The sequence below is a fragment of the Oncorhynchus masou genome, chromosome 12 (assembly GCF_036934945.1).
Source record: "Oncorhynchus masou masou isolate Uvic2021 chromosome 12, UVic_Omas_1.1, whole genome shotgun sequence".
In the NCBI taxonomy this organism is placed as follows: domain Eukaryota; kingdom Metazoa; phylum Chordata; class Actinopteri; order Salmoniformes; family Salmonidae; genus Oncorhynchus; species Oncorhynchus masou.
The window spans coordinates 23693074-23700467 of NC_088223.1; the positions used below are offsets into that span (position 1 = coordinate 23693074).

At 40.0% G+C, this 7394-nt stretch overlaps 1 long non-coding RNA gene across 1 annotated transcript; it reads left to right on the plus strand.

Annotated features, from left to right (window-relative positions):
* The first annotated feature begins 1830 nt into the window (after positions 1–1830).
* Positions 1831–6988, plus strand: LOC135549049 (uncharacterized). The gene is made up of 3 exons (XR_010456922.1): positions 1831–2055; positions 5172–5257; positions 6093–6988. It is a non-coding gene; the product is annotated as an uncharacterized LOC135549049 (long non-coding RNA).
* Positions 6989–7394: the final 406 nt, after the last annotated feature.

Consider the following 7394-nt stretch of genomic DNA (forward strand, 5'->3'; position numbering starts at 1 on the left):
CTAGTTCTGGATGTGTTGGATGAAGATCCTTTTTTTTCTTTTTTTTTTACATAATGTAAGGTTATATACCACTTTCCAGTACACGACACACTGACATCATGCACAGATGCGTGTGACTTTTGGCGGCAGTGAGAAAGCCTTTGCCATCATACTCCCCTTCAACAAAGCCTAGATTTACGTTTTTATTACTTCTGAACAAAATCACTTTTTTGGGGGTTGTCATACGCTTACAATGTTTTGATTCTGGCTTGAACAGTCGTAAAGATTATATTTGGTTGTGATCTTTGCAAAATAACTATTTTGGATGCAGCAGTTGTTAGCTATAATGCTAATGCTCATTGATATAGGCTGTAGCAAAAGCCAAAGAGATTTTACTGGTTGAAGTGTTTTTATATATATATATATATATATATATATATATATATATATATATATAATGCAGTTGATTTGCGATGATGACATAAACATTATATTAAGCATGACATTTATACAAGCCTTAAAATCAAATTATAATTCAAAAGTAGTGTGAAATGCACCCACAAGCAACATGTAAATAGAGCCTTTTTTTGCTGGAGTTCTATAAGAACTCCCCCTTGTCCTACCACCATCTTGCAGCAATGTTTGCGAACAGAAAGAGGTCTAACGGGGCGGGGCGCTGTGTTGAAGCCATCGCACTCTCCCTCCGTTGTAAAAAAAATATTTTGGAAGCTATATAAATGCATTTACTAATACATGTAATTTTGTCCTTGAAACATTTAATTTAAATACTGTCACATTCCATTCATTCCTATGGAGGACTGCTCCAACTGGGGAGTACCAATATGTCGGTGACTTCAAAGCCTCTCAATGGCAATTAAATAGCATCAGCAATCCAGGGTTTATATACATCATCGAGCAAGTTGATTTTGTCCAGACACAATCAGGACACGCAGGTTTAAATATCAAAACAAACTCTGAACCAATTATATTAATTTGGGGACAGGTCAAAAAACATGAAACATTTACGGTCATTTAGCTAGCTAGCTTGCTGTTGCTAGCTAATTTGTCCTGGGATATAAACATTGGGTTGTTATTTTACCTGAAATGCACAAGGTCCTCTACTCTGACAATTAATCCACAGATAAAACAGTAAACCAAGTTTGTTTCTAATCTCTCCTCCTTCAGGCTTCTTCTTCTTTGGACTTTATATGGCGATTGGCAACCAACTTTAAGGTGCATTCCCACAACCACCTGGGCTGGAGTGTGGATCTCAGTTCATCTTTCAATCACTCACATGGGCATATGCTCCTAAAAACCAATGATAAGATGCCATGTGGGTATATACTCCTAAAAAGCAATGAGGAGATGGGAGAGGCAGGACTTACAGTGCTTTGAGCATCACAAATATGACAAAGTTCTATTTTAGCGCATGGCTACGGATGCTTGTTGATGCTCACAGGCAATGTGGGTGCAATGATTGAATAAACATGTGTACATTTATTTTGCAACGCTCTCACACGCGACCGAGTGGTGTGGTCAGTATGTAACATTAGAACCAAGCCTTCAGACAATAATTTGAACATATACAATGCAAGAAGTCTTCCAGAAATGTCAGATATGTTCTCATAATTAGAAGTCATTATAATGACTTCCTGCTGGGATCATTTAGCAGTGGATGCTATTGGAAAGGGTCCTGTTTTGGTGAGTCCGAAGTGTTACATAACACCACTGCAGCGTGTTAACACACATGTTTCTTCAAGCGTGGACCATGCTGCACAGAAGCACACTCCCCTTTCCTCATCCTCCCATTTTTGGACTGGGTGACACAACCATATCTGACAGGCTGAGGCCTTTATGCAGTAAGGCGAGAGAGTGTGTCTATGCGTGTGTGTGTGTGTGTCTGTCTGTGCGAGACTGTGTCTGTGTGTTCAGCTTGAGTCTATTGAGCCAATTGGATGGTACTGGGGTTTACAAAGACCAGGGGCACATAGGAGCTTCCTCAGTATCACAAGCTTTCACTTTCTTCTAGTGTTTCGGATGGTGTCTGGGCTGATGCTGCTGAAGGGCTTGGTGAAGGTGAGGATTCACCGGGATTCCTTTGGATCCTGTCCTGGATAATTTCTCTCTCTCTCTCTCTCTCTCTCTCTCTCTCTCTCCGTGAGATTATATTCTACACTTCTCCTAAAATTCAGGGTATTTCTGAGGTTATTTCTCAATTGTGGTTTTGGTTTCATGTCATCACTGGTTTTGTTATTTAGCTGTCATCATGACTTGAAGTTTGCTTGACTCTGGGCCGATAAAAGCTCCAATGGATCATGTCTTTCTCAAATGTTGAATTTGAGTTTGAAATGTAGGACTCATTGTTTTCTCTGTGATGTAAGAATGAGGGCACCATTCAGTGGAAAATTAGATAAAAGAAGCTATATTGGCAGCTATTGTGTACTTTTGGGCTGCATTTTTTTGTGATTTGCTGGTTAACTCCTGTATTAATTTGCAACATGAATGCAGTCCTTGTTGCAGAACAAATTGCACGGACATGAGATTCTAAAAGTGCATTCTACAGAAGTTTATGCTGGGTATTGTTGCCAAGGAGTTTAGTTCCCTTTTAGCAAAATGTGGTGGTAGGATCCCATGTCTATAGAAATAAATAAAAAGAGTCGCACACTCTACAGTTGAAGTCAGAAGTTTACATGCACCTTAGCCAAATACATTAAAACTCAGTTATTCACAGTTCCTGACATTTAATCCGAGTAATATTTTCCCTGTTTTGGGTCAGTCAGGCTCACCACTTTAATTTAAGAATGTGAAATGTCAGAATAATAGTAGAGAATGATTTGTTTCAGCTTTTATTTCTTTCATCACACTCCCAGTGGGTCAGAAGTTTACATACACTCAATTAGTTTTTGATAGCATTGCCTTTTAATTGTTTACCTTGGGTCAAACATTTTGGGTAGCCTTCCAACAAGATTCCCACAATAAGGTGGGGGAATTTTGGCCCATTCCTCCTGACAGAGCTGGTGTAATTGAGTCAGGTTTGTAGGCCTCCATGCTCACACACACTTTTTCAGTTCTGCCCACAAATTTTCAACAGGAATTGAGGTCAGGGCTTTGTGATGGCCACTCCAATACCTTGACTTTGTTGTCCTTAAGCCATTTTGCCACAACTTTGGAAGTATGTTTGGGGTCATTGTCTATTTGGAAGACCCATTTGCAACCAAGCTTTAACTTCCTGACTGATGTCTTGAGATGTTACTTCAATATATCCACAAAATTTCCCTTCCTCATGGTGCCATCTATTTTGTGAAGTGCACCAATCCCTCCTGCAGCAAAGCACCCCCACAACATGATGCTGCCACCCCCTTGCTTCACGGTTGGGATGGTGTTCTTCGGCTTGCAAGCTTCCCCCTTTTTCCTCCAAACATAACGATGGTCATTTTGGCCAAACAGTACTATTTTTGTTTCATCAGACCAGAGGACATTTCTACAAATATACGTTCTTTGTCCCCATGTGCAGTTGCAAACCATAGTCTGGCTTTTTTATAGCGGTTTTGGAGCAGTGGCTTCTTCCTTGCTGAGCGGCCTTCAGGTTATGTCAATATAGGACTCATTTTACTGTGGATATAGATACTTTTGTAGCTGTTTCCTCCAGCATCTTCACAAGGTCCTTTGCTGTTGTTCTGGGTTTGATTTGCACTTTTCGCACCAAGATACGTTAATCTCTGGAGACAGAACGCATCTTCTTTCTGAGTGGTATGATGGCTGCGTGGTCCCATGGTGTTTATACTTGCGTACTATTGTTTGTACAGTTGAACGTGGTACCTTCAGGGGTTTGGAAATTTCTCCCAAGGATGAACCAGACGTGTGGAGGTCTACAATTGTTTTTCTGAGGTCTTGGCTGATTTCTTTTGATTTTCCCATGATGTCAAGCGAAGAGGCAATGAGTTTGAAGATAGGCCTTGAAATACATCCACGGGTACACCAACAATTGACTCAAAAAATGATGTCAATTAGACTATCAGAAGCTTCTAAAGCCATGACATAATTTTCTGGAATTTTCCAAGCTATTTAAAAGCACAGTCAACTTAGTGTATGTAAACTTCTGACCCACCGGTATTGTGATACAGTGAATTATACGTGAAATAATCTGTCTGTAAACAATTGTTGGAAAACTTACTTGTGTCATGCACAAAGTAGATGTCCTAACGACTTACCAAAACTATAGTTTGTTAGCAAGAAATTTGTGGAGTGGTTGAAAAACGAGATTTAATGACTCCAATCTAAGTGTATGTAAACTTCCGACTTCAGTTGTACTGTATATACATAAACTCCCAGGTAATTTATTAGGGAAAAACACCAAATTTTTGGTTAACACTTGTGCCTGCCTTATTCAGTGTAATGTCATGAACACTTGAACTAGGTTGTTGACAAACAGTGCAATTAGTGCAACCAATGACAGTGTTGAGGGGTCCATCCATCTGACAGGCATATCAAGAAGCGGATTAAACAGCATGATAATTACACAGGTGCACCTTGTGCTGGGGACAATAAAAGGTCATTCTAAAATATGCTATTTTGTCACACAACACAATGTCACAGATGTCTCAAGTTTTGAAGGAGCGTGCAATTGGCATGCTGACTGCAGGAATGTCCACCAGAGCTGTTACCAGAGAATTTAATGTTAATTTCTCTACCATAAGCTGCCTCAAGTTGCTTTAGAGAATTTGCTGGTACGTCCAACTGGCCTCACATCAGACTACGTGTAACCACGCCAGCCCAGGACCTCCACATCTGGCTTCTTTACCTGCAAGATCGTCTGATACCAGCCACCCGAACGGCTGAAGCTGAGGAATATTTCTGTCTGGGGAAAAACTCAGTCTGACTGGCTGGTGCGCTGCTGCCCAGTGATGTGAAATCCATTTATATTTTTGTTCATGTAGTACTGTCCTTTGATAAATGTCTCAGAATATCATTCGGGTCATTATTCGTCTGTGTTAACAGTGGAACATATTTTTGATTAGCTTGTTTACCTCCAAGGTTGAGTTTGTGCTTTTGGCTCGATATGGGAAGAAGGCTTGCTTATTGAGTCTTGTATTTAAAACTACATTTTTCATTGTGTTGTCGATGTTTTTGCCTCAGTGTCTATTGAGGACTCTGGTGATTATATTTCTATTTTATGTTTTCTCTGCTGGCAGATGTTGGACTAATCTGAGAACTCACAGTTGAAGACATGTTCATTAGACTGGGACGCCTGACCCCTGGATACTTCCGTCTCCTCCAGGTGTGTGTCCTTGTCTATCTAGGGATGATTTTAAACCTTGGTTTGTAGTTTATTTCATGCACACACTGTTTGTTTTTAGAGTTTATTTGGAAAGTTGATATATTAGCATAGGGATCTATTGTACTGTAGGCTAGTTGTGATGGATAACAACACAGTGAAAAGTGGACATTAACATTTCATAGTGAACTACAGATGCAGACCTTAAGTGATTATATAATACAACACTTATGACTGCTTTTCTCACTGAAAGAACCAGCTCAAATCGTTTGAAGCTTTTGCTGAATTGTACTTTCTTAAATCAAGTATCATTTTGACGTTAGCGTATTATCTTGCATGCCTGCCTCACAGATGTGAATGAAACAATACCAAAGACTTATTCCTATCAGGAAACAGAATTCTGTTACCGTGGTGTGGATCTGTCCAATGAGAGCTGTAAATATGAGAGACATGCAACCTATGGGACACTGTTTCCTGCCTACTGGCTTTATTATCAGTGCCATTGCTAATGTGGAAAGAGCACTGTGTGCCCTTAACTCAAATCCTTCATTTCCTTGTTCAAATATTCATAGTGAGTGCTATTGTAAAGGAAACTTGGAATGTAGGCAACAATAGAACAGGATTGTTTCACAGTTCAAAAACAGTAGGGGCTGTGTGAACTGATGCCAATATAAATTGACCAAACCTTGTGTATGTTTGTGTGTGTGTGTGTGTGTGTGTGTGTGTGTGTGTGTGTGTGTGTGTGTGTGTGTGTGTGTGTGTGTGTGTGTGTGTGTGTGTGTGTGTGTGTGTGTGTGTGTGTGTGTATGTGTGCGTGCTCATTTCTTCCCGCTGGCAGAGACAGGTCTCAGGTGAAGTCCAGATACAGCCGCAGAAAGGATTCATCAACCAGATCGCCATGACGATGGCCATGGTGGGCATGAGTGTGTCCTTCTACAGCGCCCGGCGGATGGCGGAGAAGGTCCATCTGAAAGAGAATGCTCCCTGAACAGTTGGACAGTGTGGCCCCTCAACTGGACCAAAGAGATGGGGAGAGAGATGAAGAGAATCAGAGTAGGCTGCAGTGCTGCACTCCATCACCTTGCATTGCAGTGTTTGGCACCTTCACTAGAATTCAGGCCTACTCAAAGCTGCCATGCCAAGATGGTTCTGTGGGCTGAGTGTTTGTTGTTGTTGTTCGAGAGAATGTCTGTGTTTGATGGAAGAGGATGGGTATCAGGAGCGTTTTGTCTTGAGAGTGAGACCATGCAGTCTTTAATAAACAACTGCTGGGTTTGAAATATGTTTATCTTTGTATTATGATAATGGGAAAATGTAAGTGTACTGTGGGGAAATGGAAATGTGAATTACCAGTACTAATGCCCAATAGATTAAAATGACCTAACAACATTTTTACCTAAAGACATTTTTTGGAAGATATGAGGTGTCTACACATATCTGCTTATTTGAAAGATTTCAACATGTAGGCCTAGCATACTTACTTAGGCTCCATACTAGAATGTCTTTGAAAATTGCATGAATGCACATCACAAATGCGGGACCCCAGTAAGCGTTTAGTATTTGCTTTAGCGCTTTATCAGTTGAACATGGATGCCATGATAATACTGTAGCTCTGTGGTTCTGACAGAATCGGTGGTCTCCTCAACGTATGCCTCTTCCAAACTGACTCTTAATGACATTTATATGTATATTTTATTAACAAGTATTTTTAATAGTTTACATTTTTAAATACCAAATAAAACTCACTATTTACTCAAAGAAGGTTCAATGATTTATTTGGCTGTAAAGTACATATATGAAAAATAATTTAATGTAATATAATCATCAAAGTCACTGATTTCTTTCTGGGGGGTTTTCTGTTGATAAATGTGTGTATATGTCAGCGGTATGTGACCTATTAAGACTTTAGTATTTGTCATTCAAGTCTTTGAAACAGTTATGCAACACCAAAGTGTTGTTGTGAAAATATTTCTAATTCTATGGGGTTACCCATGTGGAAGGTACAGTACATTAGGTTAGGGAGTGATATGGTCACACAGCTGCACTGAATGTATTGAGTGATTCATGTGAAAATAAGCTAAAGGAGGAAAATGTGGTTTTGACACTAGATGAATAACATATCCCATTCAGGGCTGGAAAA